This window comes from Hemiscyllium ocellatum, chromosome 12, assembly GCF_020745735.1.
Source record: "Hemiscyllium ocellatum isolate sHemOce1 chromosome 12, sHemOce1.pat.X.cur, whole genome shotgun sequence".
In the NCBI taxonomy this organism is placed as follows: Eukaryota; Metazoa; Chordata; class Chondrichthyes; order Orectolobiformes; family Hemiscylliidae; genus Hemiscyllium; species Hemiscyllium ocellatum.
The window spans coordinates 26,511,605-26,539,036 of NC_083412.1; the positions used below are offsets into that span (position 1 = coordinate 26,511,605).

Consider the following 27,432-nt stretch of genomic DNA (forward strand, 5'->3'; position numbering starts at 1 on the left):
TAATCAAATTATTGGAAAAGCTATCAGTTAGATGGGATCATGATGTTTCAACCAGGAGAAGATTGTCAGATTTCCGATCGACCTGAACAAAATAAGCTCTTTTCATGAACGATTGTGGTATTTGTGGTCATTCAAAGAGAATTTGTCTGTGTGGTGTGAAATGACATGCAATCCACAAAGCAGACTACGCCAAGTAGGGTAATTGTTAGGCACTATGACAGATGTCTGTGGAGGAGCACAATAAAAGGTACTGCTTCTCGACCATTCAAATTGAAACAAAGGGCCGCCCCGTTGGCCGGCTGAGACAGAACTCAGGACTGAAAACTTTAAAAAATGTCATAAAACCAAATATATTGGTAACTTCCAAACACTTTTTTTTGCAGCAATACTGTCATTTCAGTTACCCATGTTAATTCAGACATTGTGTTTCCTTGCTGACTGATTCCAGGTGAACTGAAAACTGCATTCATTAGCCCTGCATTTTGGGGGGGGGGGGAGGATAATTTAGGTACAAACAAAGAGGGCGACTGAAAATGATCTTGCTCGCTGCATCAAATAGAAATACGTGCTAAATTTCTGATGTGCTGCGGTCAGAGAGTTTTGGGGATTAGCGCTAAACTTGCCTCCGTCCGGTACTCTGTTGGGTGTGCGCTGCCGGCACGTAAACTCCGATCCTCCCTTCGCCGCCACGACTCATCCGTGCACGCGATGCTCCTGACGTCGCCGTTACGCAGCGGAACATGGCGGCTGAGTAGAATCTGCGATAGCGGGGCTGAGCGGCTCTCAGCGCCTTTTACATTGCGGGTGAGTAAGTGAGTGAGAGAGAGCGCGCGCGGCTCGTAACGGTTTCGGTCGAGCGGATCTCACGAGACGGCCTTTCTTTATTTTCTTTTTTTTTGTTTCGCAAGCTCGCTTCCCCTCCTGTCGCGGTGTGAGGCAGGAGGAGGGGGAGATGTTCGGGTGAGTCGCCGAGTGCCCCGACGTTGGACCGTTGAGTTCCAACCGCCGCCGCTCGCTCGCGCCGGACTCTCGGGAGGAGGGAGAGCGGCGCGCGGCGCAGCTCGAGCCCCTGGGTCCTGCGTTGTCGGGGGCGACAATTAGCTTCGCGCGCCCCGACTCGGGATCCGCGCTCTCACCTGTTCGGCTCCTTCAGTCGGGATCATGCACGAGGAGCCCGGAGCCAGAGTTTCCATCTCCGGGAGCAATTGGAGCTTGGGATTCCTGGGTTTATCTTGGTGGAGCTGCGGGGTTGGCAGATCAGATATTGAAGTTGCGGATTCCTTCACTGCATGTCGCGATGTGACTATTGTTTATAGTTTTGCTTTAACTCTCATTATCCTCCACCTGCACTCGCCCGTTTCCCTTTCCATTTTGCTCATCTTTCTCCTCTTCCTTCCACCCGCCTCCCTTAATGTTACTTTTTTCCATTTCCGCACTGCGAGCAGCGTGGTTCTACTATTGAAAATAATGCAACTATTCCAGTTACAGGTGTATATTTCGGGCCGTGCAGATAGTGGATGTTGTTAGAAACTTGTGTTTTTAGCATTGTTTGCTGCCATAGCAGCAGTTTCAGGGCAGATGTTTCGTTTCTAGGCCATAGGGGGTACAGTATTTGATTTAGGTTACTCGATATTTGCAAGAATGGTAAGAATTTATCTAAAGTCCACAACCGCCTGTCCTTCCTACATCGTTCGACTGTTCTCACTGTCTATTAAGCTGTACTGAGAAATGTTTTTCCTAATCAGTTTTCCTCGTCACAGCGCAAAAGGAGACTTCTGCATCTCATTGCTTCCTAGAAAGGAGCAGTATTACTGACGCCAGTCCCCTGCTTTCGAGTCATAGTCATCCTTTGCAATGTCTTTTCCAGATAATCCAGTTCCCCTTTGAAAGTCTAGATTGAATTTACCGTCACTACATTCTGATACAGTGCATTCCAATTCCTCCCCATTTGCTGTGTGAAAAAGGTTTTTCCTCCTGTTGTCATCAGTTCTTTTGCCCATCTTAAATTTTGTGCCCTCTGATTCTTGATGCTTCTATCAATGGGACCAATTTTTCCACATATCACTATTCAATTTTCTTTTCAAAGACTGGGGAACTTAATTAAGTTCCCCATTCTTGGAACAATTGTGAACCATTTCTGCACTGTCTGAAGTCTTCACACCCTTCCTATAGTGTAGCTGTCAGAAATAGCATAATACTGAGTTCACGGCAGTCTTTTTACAAGTTTAACATTCCTTCCTATTAATAAAGCCTTGTATGCTGTATACATAATTAACCATTCAACTTGTCTGTCAACTTTAATGATTTATGTATACATACCTTGCCCCACTGCTCCTGCACTCCCTTTGGAATTGTAATCATTGTGTCTGTCTGCATTCTTCCTATCACCATGAAATGCTTCACAATCTCTGGATTAAATTTCATCGGCTGCCCATTCCATGTGTTTGGTTGTGCCTTTTTTTATGAAGTTCTGTTCTTTGCTGCACAGTTATCACTGCTTTTAAATCTTGTATCATCACATGGTGAAATTGTACTCAGTACAAAAAATTCTAATTGCTGGAAAAACTCAGCAAGTCTGGCAGCATATGTGGAGAGAAACCAGAGTTAATGTTTCATTCTGAAGGAGGGTGCTTGCACCCAAAATGTTAATTCTACTTCCTTTCCATCAAAAAAATTCCAGTCAGCTAAATATGAGTTGCCTTAAGAAATCCTTACTAACTTTCCTCAAGTAACCTACATTTGTCCAAGTGATTATTAATCTTGCCTTCAAGAGCTCTTGACTTTTAAGTTAAGTTGACTGGCTTCTAGTTCCTTAGCTTATCTTTATTTTTTTTTAACAAGCTCATAACATTTCAATTCTTGACTGCTCAAGACACCAAGTCTCTGAAAATTGAAGAATTATAGCCACTGTTTTTGCAGTTTCCACTGTCACTTGCTTCCATGTCCTTTACATCTCCTCTGGTCCACACATCTCATCATCTTGTAGGACAGATAGCCTATCCAATGCCTCTTAGTTCTTATCTCTTTTATTCACCGTCACCACCTAAAAATATCTGCAAAGTACTTGTCTGATGCCTCAGCCTTGTTCCCTGTCTCCAGGTTTGCAGGTCCCCTCTTTGCACCTCTTTATAATCCTTTGATTAGGCGCTATAAAGGACTTTTGGTTTCTCTTTCATTTTGGTTGCCAGTCTCTTCTAATACTTTGTTTATGATTTTCTTCTTTTCCTTTTGTTTTGAATTTTCACTTCTCCTTTGAACTTTCAATATTCAACCAGATTCTCAATTCTGTTATTCACATGATAACTGTAACAAGCACATTTATAAAGTTCTAAATCCTTTGGCATCCAGGGATCTGGATTTGTTTGCCATACCTTTCCTCTGTAGAGATATGAGCAGACTGTACTTGACCTATGTCATCTTTAAAGGCAACACATTATTCATTTACAGTTTAAATTACTATTTCTTTTTCATAAGTGCTAGATGCATTATTTATCCTGTACAGTTACCTTTTCTGAGTTAATGATTCTTATTCTGGATTGTTCCTTACCCTTTCTACAGCCATCTTAAACTTTGGCATAATGATTGGTGTTCCTGAAATATTTTCCTATTGACACTTGATTCACTTGGCCCACCTCATTCCAAAGAACTAGGTCTAGTGATACCCGTTTCCTTGTTGAACTGGAAACACACTGCTGTGGAAACTTCTGAACACGCCTCAGGAGCTCTTGCCCTTCATACTATAATAATCTAGCCAGTATTCAGATCAGATCATTAAAGTTCCCATTATACTTGGTCAACGATGTGTCTTATCTCTAATTTCCTTGCAAGTTTATTCTGCTGCACCTTGTCCGAAGTTGATATAAAGTTTACGTTGAACTTTTTTTTCATTTTGTAGCTTTAGACAAATAGATTTATTTGCTGAAAATTTTCATCTTTTTAATATTTTTGTCATCAGTCTGTGTGGATGTGTGATGCACATTGTGGTTGTTATATCTTGAAGTGGAACTTGAACCCAGATCTTTTGGTCTGGCTATGGTCACTACCACTGTGTCTCAAGATCTTTCTAATTCATATATTTGTGTCATCTCTTCTCCCAGAAGTAATTCCCTTTCTAGTGTTCTTCATACATTTTTGCAAGTTGACAATATTTAATTTGTGTTCTTTGTGGCTAAGTTGATCGTATTATTACCTTTCGAGTCAAAAGTTTGGGGTTCAAATTCAATCTTAGACCTGAGCACACAAATCAAAGATTACACTTGAGTGCATTCCTGGGGAGGAATACTTTATTTGGTGGTCACATCTTTGAGATGAGATTTTAAGCTATGGTTCCCATCTGCTCTTTCATCTGGACTAAGGATTCTACCACTATTTCAAAGAAGAACCAGTGAATTCTCCTGGTGGCAGAAATCAATACACCAAAAAGACAGGCCATTTGGGCATTGACAAATTGCTATTCGTAGGAGCTTTCTATGTGCAAGTTGGGCGACTTGATTTCTTCATTATAATACTGTGATGCTGTGTTGATATAAAAATAATTAAGGGTTATCCTCGACCTGCAATGTTACAAATGTCTGTTTTGATTTTGGATTGATGAAAAGTCTTTGTTATCCCACATTGTTACAATTCAGATTAATTTGTGTAGGGCTATGGTTACTTCTTGCTTCAAGCACTGTTGGGAATAATAAACACTGAAGTATAGTACTTCTGAATCTCAGTTGTGAAATATTGCTCTTTCAGAAATTCTTTCCTAAAATGTTACATCATCTTTATTTTATTGTAATCAATTGACAGTGTTGTAATGCAAATATAAAGGATCATGCATAGTTGATAGAACTGAAAACTATTGTCTACTTAAAATGTTTGGAGCTGTAAAAATTTATTGTTGTTGTACAAAGAAACTTGCAGATTCTTGGAAAGATCAATGCAAAATGAGCCAAATCATCATTAATATCGACAAGTTTTATCTTGAATGGGAACTTGTGCATTTTGAACTTCTGAAGTCATTGCATGAACACATGTTATTTGTTCAGGGTGTTTTTTTTGTATTTCAAGGAAACATCTGTGCGTGTCCAGCTGCTGTGTAATTTTTCATGATGGAAATGTAGTTGGGAAGCCTAGATCTGATGTCCATTATTATAGTTTTGATTTGGACTTTCATCGAAACAATTCATTTAATTCCGCTGGAGAAAGGAATAGTGTGTGCATCCAGATATAAAAAAGTAGTAATTTTGAGATTTCTGGAGTAGTTATCTACTTTTCCAATCTTTTGAAAACACATTTTAGCTAAATGTTGTTCAATTTATTAATTGCATTATTTAAAGTGCATGTCTTTTTGTTCCTATTTAACCATCAATGAATACATTTCTAAGTAATATTTTGGTAATATACAGTTATGTGGGACTTGATGAAACTTGATTTTGAAGCGAGTGTTTAATCTTTGAGTCATATAGATTTTGTTCTGAAGCTGTCTCTCTGATTCGTTTATTACCAACAATGGGTTTGGTCATCTTCACGCGAGGAATATTTTTGTAGTATCTTTGGCTTGCTTCTAGTGGTGATCTGAAGTACATTTTGGTTACCACTATGCAATGATTCAGATAAAATTTGTTTGCTTATGGAGTTTCCTTTACTCAGACTATATTATGCATAAATGGTGACGTTCTATATTAAATTTAACAATGCTTTCTTGCTTCTATTTGGTAAAGGAATGAAGGTAGCTGAGTCTTTTATTGTGATGCCTTTTTCTTCCAGTGTTGCTTGTTAATGAGGAATCTACTAGTTTAGTTCTTATAATTGTTTTAGTTGAAATGATCTTCTGAGAACTGTGAAACAAAATTCGTTGATAGAATTGCAAGTTCATTTGAACACCGTGTGGACATTGCACTTATTCCTGTAATTTAATTTCACGGCAATGGCTCAAAAATGGTGTAATTTTTTTGACAACCTTTGTCCTCTGCATTTTACTTGAGATGTTTGTTCTTATTTGGTATATTTTGGGCATTTGCCTCTGTTTTCTTATGTGGGTAGCTCGTGTTCAAGTATGAGGCTGACAGGGTAACTTGAAGTTTGGGATGTAAATACTAGAAACATGTGCAATTCACAGGTGAGATATTTGTGCACCACCCAACCAGGACTGCAGTGAGAAGAGTTGTCCAATTGAAGAGTTATAAAGAGATTTGCAAACTGATTTCCTGAGGTTAGTGTCAATGTAGTTGAAATCTGTCACTCAGTCAAAAGGAGCAATCATGATGAAGAGAAATCAGAAGGCAGGTGACTTGAAATCTTTAGGGCATTATAAGTATGTTAAATGTGCAAATAAAGGACAATTATGTAAGGTGTGCACAGCATAACCAATATCTTTTCTACTGTGCAGCAGTGTCAGGGATGTGAGGTCACATGCAATATGACTTCTGTTTGTTAGTCTGAAGAAGATACCTGCATGTTGAAGAAGAGTCAGTGTTGTTCTGTTACTGATCCTGTCTTGAGTGGTCAGAGAATAGTGCAACTAAATTTGAATTATCTGGTACATATTGCAAATGCTGGTAAATCAGAAATGCTATTTAACAAAAGAAATACAAATTTTGTTAGCCATACACATAGGGGTTAAATTATTCATATCAGTCAGTGTTGTGCTTGGGGATCCAAATGTAGTGATGATAATCATAGTTGAATTAATACTGCAAAAGAGTTGATCATAGAGCATTTACTATCTTTTAGTTGTGTTGTCATTCAAAGTTTTATAATTTCTAGTTGAAGCTTGTTGCCATTACAATGGATCTCTGATGCTTATTATCAATGGGTATAGCTTCCATTTGGCCAAGTGAATATGTGATTGGGGGGAAATTGAAGATTTTGGTTGTTGGAACATGGTTCTGGATTACACGGTGTTAGATAAGATTAATAAAGCAGAATATAGTAGGATTTTCAATTTTAAGTTCCAGGCCTCATCCATACCTTGAGAAAAATGGTCTTTGCCAACTTTCTAAGAACTTCAACGCCCTGACTCTTAACTCCATTGCTTCTGACAACAGCAGTGTAAGCCACAGGGCTGCAGGATCAAGCAGTCATAGACTTCATTGAAGTATAGCCACAAACTTCTTAAGTCAGGTTTCTCACAATAGAAACAATTCTAGAAGATGAATGTGCAGGACAAAGTGCAAAACAATTCTGTAACTCTTAAACATTAGACAGTTCAATGCTCCCTGTCTGCAGGGATCATTGAGGTGATTCTTTTGGCTGCTGCTCCTTGATCTTTCTCCAGGTACTTTTTTATTTGCTTTCAGGAGGCACGAGGTGGCAGATTTGCACTTACCATGGCTCTGACTTTAAGAGGTAAAAGCCATAATCCATAGTAACAATGAACTGGTTTCTTTAGTTGAGAGAAAGGATTTTTTTTTTCCTTACTGGTGAGAATGTGTATAGGGTATAAGCAGATAGGGGAAGAGTTAAGTTCTGAGTTTTGTGAAATGAGGTTCAGCCAAACATGACTCGGATCAGAAAAGAACTTGCAGTTAACAATGGAGTGTTTATCCTTTGGTAATGGGTTATCAATGTGGAAAAGCATTCATTGTGTAAGGTCAGTTTAACATGATGAAAAGTATTCATTGTGTAACAGCAGATGGCTTAATCTCTACTATTGATACTCGCTGATTGTAACGGTCACCCAATCAATATATATGTTGTCTTATGTGGATGCTCCTCCCTGTAAAATGAGTCTACTTGTACATTTAGAAACTGCTGTTCAAAAGAGAAGACTGAGAACACGTGGGCAATCTCTCTGTCCTTCTCTGCCTCTCTGTGTTGATTGAATCTCCATTTGTAAGCATCTGTACTTAGCCTTTCTGCACTGTGAACAAATCACAGTGTAAACAGCACTTAATTTGCTTTTAAAAGTTCTGCCAGGACCAGTGTCCTTGTCATGAATAACCCCCTGAAAGAGGACATTTTTTTTCTTTTCGATACAGTAATAAATTGGGAGTTGATGAAACTATGTTCTGCTACATTACTTCAAGTCTTTTATTTTGAAGCCATTTCAGCATGTAATGTTTGTTTCAATAAATAGTTTATAGGTTGGTTTAGTCGAGTGCAGACAGCAAACTTTTTTTTCCTCTCTGGAAGTTTAAATGTCTATTATGCTGCAGTCATATAAAATACGCATGGGGAGAATTTCACCTTACAAAATGTATGAGCAATATTTTATAAAATTTGTGAAACACCTTTTGGGTGCTTTTCTGGGGAAAATAACACTAAGGTAGTGTGATATTGTTGGCAAAGTCAGATTTAAAGTTTTGAGCTTGAAGCTACATATTGAAGGAAGAGGTGAAGATGCACATTGTAAACTTAATAAATGACCAGATCGTGTTTTGTAGTTATCTTGGTTGAGAGAGAAAAACATTGGTTCGGACATTGATTTCACTGTGTTTATAGTAGTACTATAGGATGTTCCTTAGATGTTTTAAGGCATACCACATATTTCACTCAAGTAGAGGACTTGCATTTGTCTTGTACTTTCAATTATCATTACGTCTCAACGCAGTTTACAGCCAATTAATACTTTTGAAGTCTCAACATTGCTGTCACGTTTCCTACAACAATATAACAAGAATCTCCTAGAAATCACAGTGCAGCAATGACAAGGTAATCGATTTTTGTGGGTTTTATCCTTTTAATTGAAGGATAATATTCACCACCATTCATGGTTAAAATATGTGTTTTTGGAGTTGGCGGAAGCATTATTGGACTCAGATGTGGCAAAAAAATCAGGATATACCAATCTTGCATCAAATTTCCTAGAGTATTTCTACCTCTTGTTGTTTTACTCCATTCTGGATGAAGAATTATTCTGTAATAATTCTGTATAAAGAATTATTAGCTCAAGTTCACTCCTGAAGGTGTAGTGTATGGCGTAAATCCAAACTTTAAAAAAGATTTCTTGTTGGTAACCAGTTATTGACCAATATCTCTACTGTGTCCATATTAAGATATAAAGCACCTTACCTTGCAATACTCCTTTTCAGATGGAGAGACCATTCTTAATGCTAAAAGTCACACAGCACCAGGTTATACTCCAACAGGTTTATTTGGAAGCACTAGCTTTCGAAGCGCTGCTTCTTCAGGTGGTTGTCCTTTCATCTTTGAGAATGGTTTTGCTAGTTTTCGTTTGTTAATATCTAAGTTTGTTTAGAATATTTCCGCTACATGACACTGATCTATTGCGATAAATTCTGTGTCTTAAGGTCCTGTTCCGCAACCACCTGATGAAGAAGTAGTGCTTCCAAATAAACCTTTGGACTATGACCTGGTGTTATGATTTTTAACTTTGTCCACCCCAGTCCAACACTGGCTCCTCCAAATCATTTTTAATGCTGACTGAGTTGATTATTGCAAAGGATACTGAAGACATATTGGTCAAATTCTGGCACTCAGCACCAGTGCGAAAATGGCTTTCACAAGAACCTTAGGTGGGATCACACAGCTACAATATGACGCAGTCCTGCTTCTGAAGCTGTCCAGATTGTTTCCTACTTGTGTTGGGACAGTTGCTGAAATGCTTTTGTAGCAGAATAAGGGAGAAGTACAAGAAGGAATTTAGCCAATGGTGTGCCAAAGGGTTTAGTAGTTGTTGGAAGTAAAGTCGATCAGGATAGTGTCCTTGAACTAAATGCATTAAACTGCTTCATTTAGTAACCTTCTGTCCTTTAAGGTAGAAATGGTGCTCTTCACACTACAACAGTAAGCACAATTGAGACTCTTGATTTATACTGAAACAGCCAGTGTCAATGTATACAAGACCTTGGGCAATATTCAGACTTTCGCTGCAAAGTACCAAGTAACTTGTGTGCCTCAGTGTCAGGCAGTGAGTATTTCTAAAGGTAGAGAATGTCGAACCATCACTCCTTTGCCAACTCCCCCTCTATCTGGATCTTGAGGGTTACCATTGACCAGAAACTGAACTGAAGCAGCCATACATATAGCTGGGAATTCTGCAGTGTGAAACTTTTTTGTCATGACTCCCAAAGCCTGTTCACCTTCTACATAGTAGTAAGTAGGAGTGCATGTTTCATGAGTGCAGGTTCAACATCACTGAAGAAGCTTGGCACTGTTTCTGACAAAGCAGCATGCTTCATCCACTAACTTTAACGTTTACTATCTTTATCACTACATAGTGGCAATAATGTACCATTGACAAAGTGTAATTCACCAATTTAACGAGTTCTTTTGAACAGCTTTTTCCTAACCTGCAATATCTACAGTCTTGAGAAACGAGAACGGTAGATACATAACAATCAGCGCAACTTGCAGGTTCAACATCAAACAGAGAACAGTACAGGCTCTTTGGCCTTCAATGTTGTGCTGACCTTTTATCTTACTCTAAGATCAAACTAACCTACTTACCATTCATTACTATCATCTATATGGCTATCTATGAGTTGCTTAAATGTTCCTGTCACGTTCACATTATCTTGACTCTAAGTAGTATCTTAACTATTATTGGGTCAAATTCCTGGAACTCCCTGACAGCCCTGAACCCACAACACGTGAAGTCTAGTGTTTCAGTTTAGCAGTCGCAATTATTCTCTCAAAGGCAATCATAGAATGGCAACGAACGCTGGTTTGGCTAGCAATGCTCACCACCTATGAAATAATTCTTTTCAGAACACTGCTGATAGCCATAAACTGATTGGAAGTAAAGCTTCAGGCAAGTAACTCCACCTCACTAAAATAATACTTCAGGATCTTTTGTCCACCAGTAAGAGCAGGTAGGACATTGGTTTAACATTGTTAGAGCTGCTATCTTTTGGTTACAATGCAGGGCTGTTTATCCTGCCCTGGAATGCGTTCTAGACTTTCTGCTTGAGTCACTGTAGCTTTCTATTCTGAGTAAAGTTTAATGCCCCACTGAAATCTCCCTTCCTTCATGATCGTCTTTTAAAACTAAATTATTGTCATACAGATGAAAAAGTTTATTGAGTGACTTTGGCATTATGCCAAGCTTTGTGGTTATTCACCTGTGAAGCTCTACTTTAGATATGCTACGCGCATCAAAGGCCTTCTCTTAATTGTGACTCTTAATATTCCTATATGAAGCCTTTATGCAACTACTGCATAACAGTGGAGTTGGAAAGCTGTTAACACTTGCACAGCAACTGGGTTTAAATATTACTAGTTAATCTAAAAGTTTGACTTCTCACCTTACGCCACCCTTGTGATTTAAAAACTTTTTGTGCATAACTATTCCCTTTTAGCTCTACCAATTTTAAAACTTCAATTCTCAGCCAGCTAAATGAAATCTTGGAAAAGATCTGAACTGGCAGATGAATAATAAATTCACTCTGTTGGAGTTTTAGGTGGAATTGTGTTGAAAAAATAATGCTGTTAACATTAACCAGTAGTGTGTAAATCAGCTACAAAGTTCAAATAATTAAGGTATGCTGAGATTTGTGAATCTCTCAAACTTCCTCCTTCAGCTTCCTGTTACTTTATGAATTTAATAAACATAATTGTTTGTTAATCCTGGTGCAGCAACTTTAAATCTGGTGGTCAGCATAACTGCCTTTTTAACAATGTGATAATTGTTAGTGCAATATTAATTGTTATGAAATTGAAGGAGTGTACTGTACCTTTAAGAGAGAGTGAAAGTGGTAATGCACTGAACTCGCAGGCATTTGTCATTTGACTGACTAGCAGTCTCCGTGTGTATTGGAAAATTGAAAATATGTAACATTATAGCTGTGAAACAAGTACGTGAGTTTTGGTTGCTATGTTTTCACAATAGTTGGAATTTAACCCATCCATTTAAATTATGCCCCAAAACACTAAAACTCCGTTGAATGTGATTTTTACTGTTTTGCCAACATTAAACCAATGGGGCAATCTGATCTTCGGAGTATAAAGAAGCCGGCATTTTGAGAGTTTGCCAGCAAGAGCAATCAACTGCCATCACCAGAGTAACCGCGAGTAAAACACTCTTTATCAAAGCCACCTTTTTCATATGAAACACCTTTGCAGCAAAAGACCGAAGATCACCCAGGGGGATCTACAGCCAGAGGAAGGAGAATACCAGAGACAACTGCTGCTTTGTGGTTTTGAAAATTACAGGTGGTTGTTGGAACAGTAGATCGTTGTAGAGTTGGATGCAGATAACAAGCAGTCAGGAAAAAAGAGGCTTAGCGTTGTAAATAGTTGTTGTTTAATGTTCACTTTTAGAGTTAATGAATAAATTTGACTTTTTTTCTTCAGATAGTGGAATTTGGGAGTCCTCTGTCACTCATACTTCAACAGATTACGAGGCAAGGCGAGCTTCTCTGGGTGTTTGGTTTAATTAGCAGAGGGGTTCACCACCATGTTGTAACAGTTTGGGGGCTCAGGTCCGTGATTTGGACAGGTTTAGACAGATCTAGTCTGAGATTTGGACCGATTTGAACAGATTTGGGGTACAAAAGATCCTATCAGATTTAAACATTTGCTGATTAATGGCTGAGATCATTAAATAAAAATGTAGGAGAGACAATTTGTTTAATTTAGGTTACTTGTGGTTGTTTAAATTAAAAGTGGGAGAAATGGCTCATAAAATTGCTAAAGAGGTTGTGGGGTTGGAAGATGGTTCCCAAATTTGCCGAGAAAGTGTAGAAGGACAGAAAGAGACTTCTTCTAGAATTAGCAAAGAGGTTCGAATTGGATTTAACCAGAGACAAAAGTAAAACTGAAATTGTAAGGGTGTTAGTCAAGCACTTAGGTGTATCAGAGGAACAGACAAGTACAGTAGAGTTAGAAACACTTCAATTAAAATTGAGGATAAAGAAAGGGCGAGAGCATTTGAATTTGAGAAGTTGGGACTTGGTCAGCAAAGTCATGTTAACAGGACAGAGATGAAGAGGGGCGGTAGTGATATCTACAAATATGTTAAAATACTGCCACATTTTGAGAAAAATGCTGAAGCCGTCTTTATTTAATTTGAAAAATTATCTAGGTGGATGGAGTGGTCAGAGGACTTGTGGATTATGCTAGTAAGTGAGGTATTTGCAGTGCTGTCAGATGAGCGGTCAAGAGATTATGAAGAGGTCAAACAGGCTATTAGTGCTTATGAATTGGTATAGATAGCGGTTCAGAAACATAAAGAAGCAACCAGGTCAGACTTATGTTGAGTTCGAAGGAAGTAAACATAGTCAATTTGATAGATGGGTGCCGGCCTTTAAAAATAGACAAGATCTATGAGGCTCTAAGGTTATTCTCCTGGAAGAGTTTACAAACTCGCTTTTAGAGATAAGAATTCAAGTGGATGAACAGAAAGTTCAAAAAGTGAGAAGAGCAGCTGAGATGGCAGATGAATGTATATTGGTATATAAGGCAAAGTTTAGCATCTGGCAAGAATTTCATCCTGTGAGGGAGAGAAATTGGGAGAAAGGAAGATCCTACACTACAAAGCAGAGTGGAGAACACTGGTAATTGGTTATCACTGGTTTAAAAAGAAGACCAAGAGGGTGAAAGGCTTCAGGTGTTTTCATTGTAATGGAATGGGACACAGAAAATTCGACTGCCAGTGGTTTAAGAAGGGCACTGACAAAAGGTGTTTCCTCTGTGGTAAATTGGGATACATAAAGTCATAATGCTGGTCATTAAAGAAAGACACTATGGGAAACAATGTGGTAAAAGAAGCTAAGTCAGTGGCATTAATGAAAGTAATAAAGGAAACCCCAAGAAGAGTCGAGATGCTGCAGGGGCTGGGCACGAAGTTAGTGTCTGATCTGTACAAAGAATTTGCCTCTGTGAGTAAAGTTTACTCAGCAGGGGGACAAGGGAAAGAAGTTATAATTTTGAGATATAAACGATCTAATCAATCTCTAATAGTAAGAGATGAACGTATTTGCACTCCTTCTGACGTTTTACCCGAGAGAGTGATAGTTTGTGACATAGATGGACCGAAATGTAGTGTTCTCCTATGTAAGATCAGATTGGAGTGCCAACTCAAGTAACAGTGGGAGTGATTGACAGAGTGTGAATTCCAGGAATACAGTTTGTTCTTGAGAATGATTTTAGCAGGATCCAAGATGGGAATCATACTCCAGGTTGTGGAGAAGCCAATGGAAGTCCAGGGAACTGAGGAGTGAAAAGAAAAATACCTGCGATTTTCCTAGACCGTGTAGTAATAAGATCCCACTATCATAAGTCACAGCACAAAGCAAAAACTAAAGAGAGAAAGATGAAGGAGTTGAGGTTCAGATAGCAGATATCCTGTTTGATGTAATGGTGCAGGATAAACCTGAACAGGTAGAAGGGTCAGGCAGGAGTGTTTAATCCTGGAAGGCTAATGGACATACAACAGAAAGACAAGATGATTAGAGATATATATATTTTATAGTCAGAGAATATGCCTGAGGGTTGTTATTATCTGTAGAATCCTAAGATGAAAGTGGAGACCATAGCAGGTTAGTGCAGAGGAGAACTGGGCAAAAGTGCACCAAATTGTGTTGCTGGTTGCACATAGACAGGAAGTGTTACAGGTAGCACGTGAACTACCAATAGGACGTCACCTAGGTATACAAAAGACTCAGGCTAAGGTACAAAAGCAGGGAAAAGACTTTGTCTATTTACCCTATCCATGCCCCTCGAAATGTGTATCAGGTTTGTCATGTGTATATGAGATACCTTATTATAATAGAGAAGGAACTGGAGAAACAGGTGTTAGTTACTGCCCTGCAGAATGAGGAATCGAATCCAGATGTCGCAGAGTTTGATATGCCTCAAAATACATTAAACCATGTATTGTATGGGATAGGTTAGTGAGCTAGCTACCTCGGGAGCAAAGAATGCAGTTGAAAGATTTGTTGCAGCAGTATGAGGACACATGCAGAAATAAGATGGGGAGGACTAATGCGATTGTGCATGAGGTAGAAACAGGAAATGCTCTTCTGATAAAACAACACCCCTACAGATTTAATCCTTTCAAAGCCACACATGTCCAGAAGGAAGTGGTACGATGCTCAACGAAGATATCATCGAACCGAGTCAGAGAGAGTGGAGTTCACCTATCGTGTTACTTACCAAACTTGACAGGACTCAACTTTTTTGTGTGGACTACCGGAAGGTCAACACCCCGTAACAAAATTGGACTTGTACTCAATATCAAGATTGGAGGATTCCATAGAGAAAGATGGACAAGCTAATTAAATCACCAAGTTGGACTTATTGTGTGGTTTTTGGGCAGGTACCCTTATCAGAGAAAGTGAAAGCAATTTCTGCATTTGGAACCCCAAATGGGCTATATCAATTCAAAGTGCTGTCTTTCGGAATGAAGAATGTACCATCCACATTCCAAAGACTCGTGAACAGAGTTGTGGTTGAGTTAACCAACTGTGCAGTCTTTCTGGACGATGTAGTGATCTTTAGTGAGTCATGGAAAGATCACATGGTACAGTTGGCAGAACTCTTTGAATGATTAAGAGAAGCAAGGCTGGTGAAAAACATAAAGAAAACAGAATTCGTGAAAGTAGAATTGACGTTCTTGGGAAATAACATCGATCATGGAAGGTTGACCCCAATGGACACAAAGACTAAGGCCATCGAGGAATTTCCACGACCAACCTCTAAGAAAGAGGTGCTTCGATTTCTGGGCTAAGTGGATTCTACCGGAAGCTTGTTACAAACTTCGGCGTACTGGCAGCGCTAACAGATTTGCTGAAGAAGAATGCAAAATTTTGGTGGACAGAACAATGCCATGAGGCATTTGACAATTTTAAAAGCAGTATTAACCACCGCACAGGTTTTAACTACACTAAACGTTTTGAAACCCTTTTTAAGTTGCAATCAACGCTAGTGACATAGCAGTTGGAGCTGTACTGCTACAGGAAGATGATGTTGGAATTGAACAGCTAGTTGGTTATTTTCAAGACCCACCAGAGAAAATACTCAACAATCGAAAAGGAATTGAGTTTGATACTGACCTTAAAATATTGTAACGTTTATATGACAAACAGTGTGTCGAAGATGGTTGTATGCACAGATCACAATCCTGTTACATTCTTGGAACGATTTAAAGATGAGCATGTGCGACTATTTCATTGGAGTCGTGTGTTACAGACTTGTAATTTATAAATTGTATATGTTGTGGTTTGTAAGAATGTGATAGCAGCTATGTTATTGCAGATTTAATGAATAAAGTATAGATAAGATTGAACAAATATATGAACTTAGATTAATGCCCTGTGTATGCTTTTGTAATGGGATTAAGAAAAAAAGCCGTTTTCTCATTATGGTATTTATTTTTTCTTAAGGGGGAAGGTGTAATGAAGTTGTGCTGTACTTTTAAGATGGTGAAAGCAGCTTTGCACAGAGCTTTCAGGCACCTGTCATGTGACTGACTAGCAGTCTCAGAGTATACTAGAAAATTAAAAATACATCACATTTGGCTGTGAAACAAGTACCTGAGTTTTGCTTGCTGTGTTTTCATAACAGTTTGAATTGAAACTGATTGGTTAAATTCAATGCCCCAAGGTACTAAAACCCAATCAAATTATACTGTTTGCCAACATCGAACCAATGACACTATTCAATGTTTGGGGCATAAAGAAGCCAGCATATTGCATTGGCTAAAGAATCCAATCAACTGCCATTGTCAGAGTAACTGCGATCCAGGGAGATCTACAGCCAAAGGGAGGAGGACACTGGAGACAACCACTGCTGTTTGGTTTTGAAAATTACATTGATGTGATTTCAATTCAGGTGGTTATTGGCACAGTAGATTGTTATAGAGTTGAATGCAGATAGCAAGCAGTCAGGAGAGTTGTAAATAGCTGTTGTTTAATGTTCACTTTTAGTGTTAAAGAATAAATTGATTTTTTTTTCTTCAAATAGTGGAATTTGGGAGTTCTCTCTCACTCATACTTTAACAGATTACGAGGCAAGGTGACCTTTTCTGGGTATTTGCTTTAATTAGCAGAGGAATTCACTGCCACGTTTTAACGTAAACAAATACTGTGTCCCAAGAATGGCAACAGTTTGAAGTGGTAACTTGATGGGATTGTTTGAAAGATTTGTCGTCTGGGAAAATATTATGCTTATTGATAAAATGTGTGATTTGAATGGCTAATTTAATTTTTGCTATTGTAATGATTTTAAATTTAATGCATGTAGCATCTTTGCTTATTTGGATTCTGAGATGTATTTATTTGTAAACCTGCTTGTAATTACATTTTGTGCATGTTAGTGCTTTACCTTTCAACAACTTGTTAAATTTTGTTATTCTTGCAGCATGTGGTCAAGTCTAAGCGTCAGGTATCAAGCAGGCAGTTAAACTGTTTAACTGGGTTACCAAATTATGGCTTTGAATCACCTTCTCATTTTTGGATTCTGACTTCTTTTGCTTGTAATGACTGAAATCTTTCTGAGGTTTAAATGTTTAAAGAACCGAGTTTGGTGGTTTTCAGTTCTGTTCTTTGTCGGCTTTGGATCAAAGTGTAACACTGCCAGCCTTGGATCATAAGATGGCAGTTATGAAAATGTTCTTTAAACTAAAGAACATGTTACATACGAAAGAAATTGAGGCACTTGAAAAGGTGACTCAGGACCTGTGGTTCTATTGGGTTTCTACATTTTCACCATGTAGTTACTGGGTCATTATAGAATAAGAATTGAATTGGTAGCAAGTGCAATATATGACTACCAGGGTGAGCTTTACGTATCTTGGTCTTTCTTCGTACAAACACCAGCATTGCTAATTTTGGATATCTTGATGGCAAGTGCGACTGGTTGTTGAATAGCATATCAATGTAAATGTCAAATATACTTTTGAGATGAAAAGAAGGGAAATGTTTTGTAAGTCATCAAACCAAGGCACCTACTTCAATGACAGCAGTCCCACACAATGTTTTTAAAAGTAAAATTAAGACCAAGTTCATCACATTTCAGTTAATGTCTCCTGGGCTTGGGGCAGTTGGGAACAATGGATTACCCTGAAAACGCAGCCAGGGCAAGACAGCCATGCCAGGCTGCTGGTTGAGGCTGGAAGCGTCCACCGATGAAGACTGCCACCTCAGGCCAAGACTGCCATTCCTGGATGAGACGGCTTATTGATCTACTGGAATATCTACACGCCAAAGATTAAGATAAAAATCTCCGCCTGGATGAGGCCACCGCATAGGGAGATTGATGAGCGAAGATCGAAATTCAAGTGCCTCAGTCTAACTTGCAAGTCTGACTGCGAGAGTCAGCCCGGTACCTTTTCCTCACTTACTGGGAGACTCTGTTCTAGGGTGGAACTGTGTCCAGCTTGTATTGGCATTGGTACCAGAGACCACCACCTCTTTGACCCTCCACTTTCCAGGCTTAAAAGAAAACCAAGAAAGATAAAAGTAAAAGAGAAAGCTGGCGAGAGTGGACAAGCTCTGGGCTCAGCCCTGCTACTCTACCATCTTGGGGGCGGACAAAAACAATTGTCAACTACAGTTGTCAAAATGCTTGGACGTTTTGCCACCTACTTTTCTATTGACACACTAAACTTCTCAAGGGCCAATGCAGCAATTTCCTGGACATCCTTTACTTGTGTTTACTATTTTAAACTTTTATTTGCTAAATTTTTCTCAATTTGTGTAACTGATGTGATTTTTTAACACTTGTGCTATTAGAAATAGCCATTTCGAGCAATTTGCAGTGGCTAGATTCTGTTGCTAACTGAGATGTGTCATTCCTGAATTTCTGATTCCCATATACAAGTAACCTAGTTATAGTAAAGAAATCAGCTAGGTGAAGCATTCGGTTTTACTTTTGATTTGTATTTATATTTTATGTTGTACTTAATCTTGGATATTTTGCCATCACAGCATTTGTACTGAAGGATAGTGAAGCCATGTCGTGTTATTAATGAATATTTGGTCTGATTAATTTTTCTCTTTAGAATATATGAGAAGCATTTCTGGTATTTACTTAACGAACAAATTATAGACCTGCATTTGAAATTAATAAAACTAATCACTTAGGTTGTCAATGAAATTTGAGGCAGACAGTTTAAAACTTGAAAATCCGTTTTGTTTCATAAGTGCTTATAACAAATTGTTGAATTCTTGATTGGAAAGTGTATATTTTGGAGCATGGAAGTTGCATCAATCTTTTTGGGAGAGAAGGCGAATATTCTAGTTTGGGAGTCTTCACGGATTGGTCAACACTTGTTTGTAATACAAGTATAATTGATTGCAAATATTTCAGAAAGTCATAACTAAATTATTTCTGAACAAGAGGTTAAGCATTAATGAGAGTTGAATGGGAATATTTTCAAGATAAAATCTGGAATTATTTCTTTAAACCATTTTGACCAGCTTTGTAAAAGAGGTACATTGGATTTGAGATTTCCGGTACTTCCTTTCAATTCTCTGTAGTCCTAGCTTGGGATTCTATGATTAATGTGTTTTTGGGCACTTGCGCTTCACTTGGAAATTGTTAAATTCACTGTGTCGCAGGATGTGCTTTTTCTCTTCCAAGAGTCATAGAGATGTAGAGCATGGAAACAGACCCTTCGGTCCAACCTGTTCATGCCTACCAGATATCCCAACACAATCTAGTTCCACCTGCCAACACCTGGCCCATATCCCTCCAAACCCTTCCTATTCATATACCCATCCAAATGCCTCTTAAGTGTTGCAATTGTACCAGCCTCCACCACTTCCTCTGGCAGCTCATTCCATACACGTACCAGCCTCTGTGTGGAAAAAGTTGCCCGTAGGTCTCTTTTATATCTTTCATACCAAACGCCATCTTCACTATCTTATCTACCTGCGACTCCACTTTCAAGGAACTATGAACCTGCTCTCCAAAATATTTGTTCAGCAACACTCCCTAGGACCTTATCATTAAATGTAGAAGTCCTGCTAAGATTTGCTTTCCCAAAATGCAGCACCTCGCATTTATCTGAATTATACTCCATCTGCCACTTCTCAGCCCATCTGGTCAAGATCCTGTTGTAATCTGAGGTAACCCTCCTCGCTGTTCACTACACCTCTAATTTTGCTGTCATCTGTAAACTTACTAACCATACCTCTTATGATCGCATCCAAATCATTTACGTAAATGACAAAAAGTAGAGGACCCAGCACCAATCCTTGTGGCACTCCACTAGTCACAGACATCCAGTCTGAAAAACAACCCTCCAGCACCACCTTTTGTCTTCAACCTTTGAGCTAATTCTGTATCCAAATGGCGAATTCTCCCTGTATTTCATGAGATCTAACCTTGCTGATCAGTCTCCAATGGGGAACCGTGTCGAGCGCCTTACTGAAGTCCATATTGATTACATCTACTGCTCTGCCCTCATCAATCTTCTTTGTTACTTTCTCAAAAAATGCAATCAAGTTTGTGAGACATGATTTCCCACGCACAAAGCCATGTTGACTATCCCTAATCAATCCTTGCCTTTCCAAATACATGTACATCCTGTCCCTCAGAATTCCCTCCAACAACTTGCCCACCACCAATGTCAGGTTCACTGGTCTATAGTTCCCTGGCTTGTCCTTATCGCCTTTCTTAAACAGTGGCACCATGTTAGCCAACCTCCAGTCTTCCGGTACCTCACCTGTGACTATTGATGATACAAATATCTCAGCAAGAGGCTCAGCAATCACGCCTCTAGCTTCCCACAGAGTTCTCTGGTAGACCTGATGAGGTTCTGGGGATTTATCCATCTTTACCCGTTTCAAGACATCCAGCACTTCTTCCTCTGTAATATGGACATTTTGCGAGATGTCTCCATCTATTTCCGTACAGTCTATACCTTCCATATCCTTTTCCACAGTAAATACTGATGCCAAATACTCATTTACTATCTCCCATTTTCTGCAACTCCGCACAAAGGCCTCCTTGCTGATCTTTGAGGGACCTTATTCTCTCCCTCATTGCAGCTCTGGAGAGACAGCTAGAAGCAATGTACTGAAACTTTCCTAACTACAATTTACTGACAATTTACTGGACTTTTCTACAACTGCCTACTTGATATCTAGATGAGTTAATGAAGGTTTCCTTTCAGAAGAAAGGATAATGAGATGCATTTACAGTGGGAGGAAGTCCAAGTTGAGATTAAAGAAGAGATTTAAACATTATCCTGTCGATTGCAAATACTTCAGCCTTGTCTTTTGCGGTCAGAATTTGGGCTTCCCCCATTAAGGAGAACATTAAGAAGAGAACAACTCTCTTCTGGGTGGTTTTAGGTATCCATTGCGATTCATAACTGGATATAGCAGAATTGCAGATATTTGGTCTTTGATCTTAACCAGTGTTTTGTAGCCTTGTTTAGCTCTTACTGCCACATACTTGCAATGCTAAATATTGTGTCATTCTCTTCTGAAGGATCACTAGCTTGGTACTACCAGTGTGCTCAATTGCTTTCTCCTAAACCTAAATTGATCTGCTGATGACTTGATGGTAATGATTGGGTGAGGGTTATGGCAGGGCAATCATGTGAGTGAATGCCTTGGTTTGAATGGCTAGGTCAGTTGTGAATATGTGGTTTAGCAGTGTTAGTGCCTCACAGTTCAATGGAGAGTGTCTTCAGTGGAAGGACAGGACTTTTTCTCTTCAGGAACAGCTGGCACACTTTTTGACAGTACTATGTCATAGGTAAATAAACCTATGATGGTTTAGACAGACTGAGGCCTGGTAGTTTTTTTTTCCTCCTTTTGGTTCTGACTCCCCATTTCTGCAAGCCCATTCTGGAAGGTTTGGTTTTCAGAACTCTGCCAGCTCAGTCATTAGTGATGTTCTACTGAGCGATGGACTTTCGTATCCCCACTTTGACTATACTTGTGCTCACGCTATCCTCTTCAAAGTAGTTTTAAAATTGAAGAGTGTAGTAAGACCTTTTTTAGCTTCTCCTATTTTTGAACTCTTGTTGCTGGAAAAGTACAGCCAGTCAGGGAGCATCTGAGGAGCAGGAGAATCAACATTTCAAGCATAAGCTCTTCAGGAATCCTCTCGGCTCTGATCTCCAGCAAATCCAAAGATGTGCAGGTCAGATGAATTGGCCATGCTAAATTGCCCATAGTGTTAGATGCATTAGTCAGGGGTAAATAAAGGGTAGGGGAGCAGGTCTGGATGGGTTACTCTTCAGAGGGTCGGCATGGACTTGTTGGGCTGATGGTCTGTTTCCATACTATAGGGAATCTAATCTAATCTGCAATCCTTACTTTCTCCAAAGAATTTGTCTCGACCTCTGGATTTGAGTCCAGTAGCATTACTAATACACCATGTTACCAGCCACTTGAATTCATCTTTAACCAAACTATCTCTGTTATCCCCAGACCTTCCAGTCCTTGCAGTCCTTATTGCTGACATTGTCACCTTTTAGGATCACATACCTAGTATGATCATACCAAATGCATTCCCAATGCTCACAAATTTAGACTTTTTTTGAGCACTCTCGGAAATTGAAATCAGTTCCCACAGTTGTCTGTTCTCAATGCAAGATTTTCAGTATTGCCAACTACAGATTCATTTTAATGACTCTCAAATCCAGTGTCAAATAGGAAAGCCTCAACGAGCTGAAATATGCAACATTTTCCTTTTCACTTTTTTTGAAAAGTGATTTGTTGATCTACAAATGATGACTACTTTCGATAAGAATTTGAACAAATTGGAATTTAAATCTTAAATCACCATTAGTGTATAAGGGTGATTTGTAGCATTGGATGTTTCAAAGAATAGTATGCCTTGGTAGAGCTGAGAATATTGTGAAATGAACTTGTTGAAATATGGAGTTAAAAATAACACAACACCAGGTTATAGTCCAGCAAGTTTATTTGGAAGCACTAGCTATCGGAGCGCTGCTCCTTCATCAGGTGGTTATGCAGTATAAATTGTAGGATACAGAATTTATAGCAAAAGTTTAGTGTGATGTAACTGAAATTATATATTTAAAAAGACCTGGATTGTTTCTTAACTCTAATCTTTTAGAAAGAGCATGTTGGTTTCAGTTCTCTATTAGGTAAATTCCAGAACTTCAAGTTCCAGTCTCAAGTGAACTTTTAACAATAAGTGCCATGTTGGCCCAAATAATGCATTGAAGATGTGAGGCGCCCTGTGTGAGGCTGTCTGTGTCCCAGTGTTCAGAATCTTACATGGATTAATGCAGTTTTTGAGCAAAATAAAATGTAATTCTGCGGGTATAAATTCACCCTGCAAACTTGAGTGTGTGCGCGGGGAGAGTATGAGTGTCTGTGTGAGAGAATATATGTGAGAGTGTAAAGGGGTGTAAGTCTGAGAGGGTACATGTGGGAGTGTATGAGAAAGGGTGTGTGTGTGTGTGTAGTGCAGTGGGGTCACCTATAGTGTGACATGTGTCCTATGATCTTGTATTCCACAATCACCTGATGAAGGAGCAGTGCTCCGAAAGCTAGTGCTTCCAAATAAACCTGTTGGACTATAACCTGGTGTGGGGTAATTTTTTTTACTTTGTACACCCCAGTCCAACACCGGCACCTCCAAATGAAAATGATTGAAATGTAAAATTTTGAGAAGCTTTATAAGTCTAAGGGAATCTTGCCTCTTGTGAATAAATCTAGAATTAAAAAATTGAAAGTAAGTGGCTTCTCATTTCAAGCAGAGATCAGGAAGAATTTCATTTGAGGCTTTCTAGTCTTTGAGATTCTCTTTCACAATGGAGGTAGGGTCATTTGATAATTTGAAACCGAGTTAGATTTTTGACAATGGAGCGGGGACCACGGAGAACAGGCAAGAAAGTGAAATTGAAGACAATCATATATGTGATCTTATTGAATTGTGAAGCAGGCATGATTGTGAATCTTCCTTTATCTTATTATCTTAAAGAAGGTGGACCAGTGCACATCCTACCCTGATCTTCAGTTCTGTCTCTTCCCCACTCACACCCTTATTCCTTTGTATAGTCATAACGTTCAATCTTATTGCTCTCTAGAAATTTTGTTAGAAAATCTCTACTCAGAATTTGTTACAATGCTTCAATACTGCCTTCTGGTTTACTGTTTGATACTACCAGCATGTATTTTTTTCATGATTGAGTACTAAACATATAATCAACTACTTGAACTCTTAGTCCAATTTATGATGTAGTTTTACGAGATGTGAGCATGGCAGCCTTGTAATTATTGCAGATGATAAATGCCTGAAAGCAAATAAGCTTAAAATTCCTAATGCAGGGACCTCTGTTGAATCAAACCAAATCCCCAGGAAGAGTGCAGTACTGGGCAGAGAAATATTGCTTTAAGGATTTGTAAAATTCATAGTAATGTAGTCAAATTTTGATGTCAGTCTGATGATGTGGGGTCTATAGGTTGTTAAAAGGCAAAACTGCCTTTTTGTAGTGATATATTCTTCCCATCAGATGTGGGAGATCTGGGAGATTTTGAATGTTCCTGGAGACTGTCTGTCTGTCTACAGGATGTGTGTTTGTTGTGGTTCTGCTCGCCGAGCTTGAAGTTTTTTCTGCAAACGTTTCGTTCCCTGGCTAGGGAACATCATCAGTGCTATTGGAGCCTCGTGTGAAGCGCTGCTTTGATGTTTCTTCCGGTATTTATATTGGTTTGTTCTTGCCGCTTCCGGGTGTCAGTTTCAGCTGCAGTGATTTGTATGTGGGGTCCAGGTCGATGTGTCTGTTGATGGATGTTCTTGCCGTTTCCGGGTGTCAGTTTCAGCTGTAGTGGTTTTGTGTATGGTGCCCAGGTCAATGTGTCTGTTGATGGAGTTTGGAGTTTGGGGATGAATGCCATGCTTCTAGGAATTCTCTGGCTGTTCTCTGTCTGGCTTGTCCTATGATAGTGGTGTTTTCCCAGTCAAATTCATGTTGCTGGTTGTCTGAGTGTATGGCTACTAGAGATAGCTGGTCGTGTCGTTTTGTGGCTAGCTGATGTTCATGGATGCGGATTGTTAGCTGTCTTCCTGTTTGTCCTATATAGTGTTTTGTGCAGTCCTTGCATGGTATCTTGTAAACTACGTTAGTTTGGCTCGTGCTGGGTATTGGGTCCTTTGTTCTAGTGAGTTGTTGTCTGAGCGTGGATGTTGGCTTGTGTGCTGTTATGAGTCCTAAGGGTCGCAGTAGTCTGGCTGTCAGTTCTGAGACGCTCCTGACGTATGGTAGAGTGGCTAGTCCTTTTGGTTGTGGCATGTCCTCGTTCCTCGGTCTATCTCTTAGGCATCTGGTGATAAAGTTGCGTGGGTATCCGTTTTTGGCGAATACCTTGTATAGATGTTCCTCTTCCTCTTTTCGCAGTTCTGGTGTACTGCAGTGTGTTGTGGCCCTTTTGAATAGTGTCCTGATGCAGCTTCGTTTGTGTGTGTTGGGGTGGTTACTTTCATAGTTTAAGACTTGGTCTGTGTGTGTTGGTTTCCTGTGTACCCTTGTGGTGAATTCTCCGTTGGGTGTTCTCTCTACTAACACGTCTAGGAATGGGAGTTGGCTATCCTTTTCCTCTTCTTGTGTGAATCGGATTCCTGTGAGTGTGGTGTAGATGATTCGGTGTGTTTTTTCTATATCTGTGTTTTTGATGATTACAAAGGTGTCATCAACATATCTGATCCAGAGTTTGGGTTGGATTTGTGGTATGGCTGTATGTTCTAACCTTTGCATAACTGCCTCTGCTATGAGTCCCGAGATTGGTGATCCCATGGGTGTTCCGTTGATTTGTTCGTATATCTGATTGTTGAATGTAAAGTGTGTGGTGAGGCACAGGTCTAGTAGTTTAAGTATGCCGTCCTTGTTGATAGGTTCGGCCTCCTGTGTTCTGTTCTGTATGTCCAGTAGGTTGGCTATTGTTTCTCTGGCTAGGGTTTTGTCAATTGAAGTGAACAGTGCCGTCACGTCGAATGATACCATGGTTTCTTCTTTGTCTATGTGTGTATTCCTGATGACGTTCAAGAATTCCTGTGTTGATTGTATGGAGTGTTTGGATCCACTGACTAGGTGTTTCAGTTTTTGTTGTAGTTCTTTGGCCAGTTTGTATGCTGGTGTCCCTGGTAGTGATACTATGGGTCTGAGTGGGAAGTCTGGTTTGTGTACTTTGGGTAGTCCATAGAATCTGGGAGTGTTGTTGCTTTCAGGTTTCATTCTTTGCTGGTCCGCTTTGGTTATCTGTCCGTTTTTTTGTAGATTCCTTAGTGTGTTGTTTATTCTATTGGTGAGTTGTGGTGTGGGGTCGGAATCCTTCATTTGGTAGGTGTTGGTGTCTGCGAGTAGTTGTTGTGCTTTACTGATGTAGTCTGATTTATCTAGGATGACCGTCATTCTGCCTTTATCTGCCGGTAGTATGATTATGTTTTTGTCATTTTTCAGTGCTTTCAGTGCTTCCCTCTCCTTGGTGTTGAGGTTATGTGTTTGTCGTTTTCTTATCATCATGGGTACTACCGTTTGTCTCACTGTTTGTTGTGTCTCTTCTGTCAGTCCATTGTTCCTGAGTGTGCTTGCAAGGACCATGCAAGGACTGCACAAAACACTATATAGGACAAACAGGAAGACAGCTAACAATCCGCATCCATGAACATCAGCTAGCCACAAAACGACACGACCAGCTATCTCTAGTAGCCATACACTCAGACAACCAGCAACATGAATTTGACTGGGAAAACACCACTATCATAGGACAAGCCAGACAGAGAACAGCCAGAGAATTCCTAGAAGCATGGCATTCATCCCCAAACTCCATCAACAGACACATTGACCTGGACACCATATACAAACCACTACAGCTGAAACTGACACCCGGAAACGGCAAGAACATCCATCAACAGACACATCGACCTGGACCCCACATACAAATCACTGCAGCTGAAACTGACACCCGGAAGCGGCAAGAACAAACCAATATAAATACCGGAAGAAACATCAAAGCAGCGCTTCACACGAGGCTCCAACAGCACTGATGATGTTCCCTAGCCAGGGAATGAAACGTTTGCAGAAAAAACTTCCAGCTCGGCGAGCAGAACCACAACAACGGATACCCGAGCTACAAATCTTCAATGTGTGTTTGATTATGAATCCTATCGGACCACACGGATTGGTCGAAGCAGCAGGTAGGGGCAATGAGGAGTTTACTGTGTAGAGTGAGGAGTGCAAGGAGGTGTGACAGATGGTAGTTTGAGGAAGGTACAGATACAGAGCTGAAAATGTGTTGCTGGTTAAAGCGCAGCAGGTCAGGCAGCATCCAAGGAACCGGAAATTCGACGTTTCGGGCACAAGCCCTTCATCAGGTACAGATCAGGTAGATGGTTGACTGCTAGAAATGATAGCCAGGTATGCTGCTTTGAATACTGGATAGGATGTGGCCCCTCAGGGGAGTCAAGAACTGACAGCCTGGTTTCTGAGACCATGACTGGCTCTGTTATAATGAGGGGTATGTCAGGTTCCCTGCGATCAATTGTAACAGGGAACATCATTTCTGCAGCCATCAGCAACTTATCCAGATGATGTATTGCCTTCCTTGACATAGC

General features: G+C 39.7%; 1 protein-coding gene across 3 annotated transcripts in view; it reads left to right on the top strand.

The window, feature by feature from the left end:
- The first annotated feature begins 731 nt into the window (after positions 1-731).
- The window catches only part of scml2 (Scm polycomb group protein like 2), a 109,387-nt gene continuing 82,686 nt past the window's right edge, over positions 732-27,432 (top strand). For 2 of the 3 annotated variants that reach the window (XM_060832945.1, XM_060832947.1), the window contains exon 1: positions 732-804. The gene's annotated coding sequence lies outside the window, so the exon portion shown is untranslated. Of the gene's footprint in view, positions 805-10,739; positions 10,761-27,432 lie in introns of those variants that run through there. The other variant, XM_060832946.1, reaches the window with a different exon arrangement.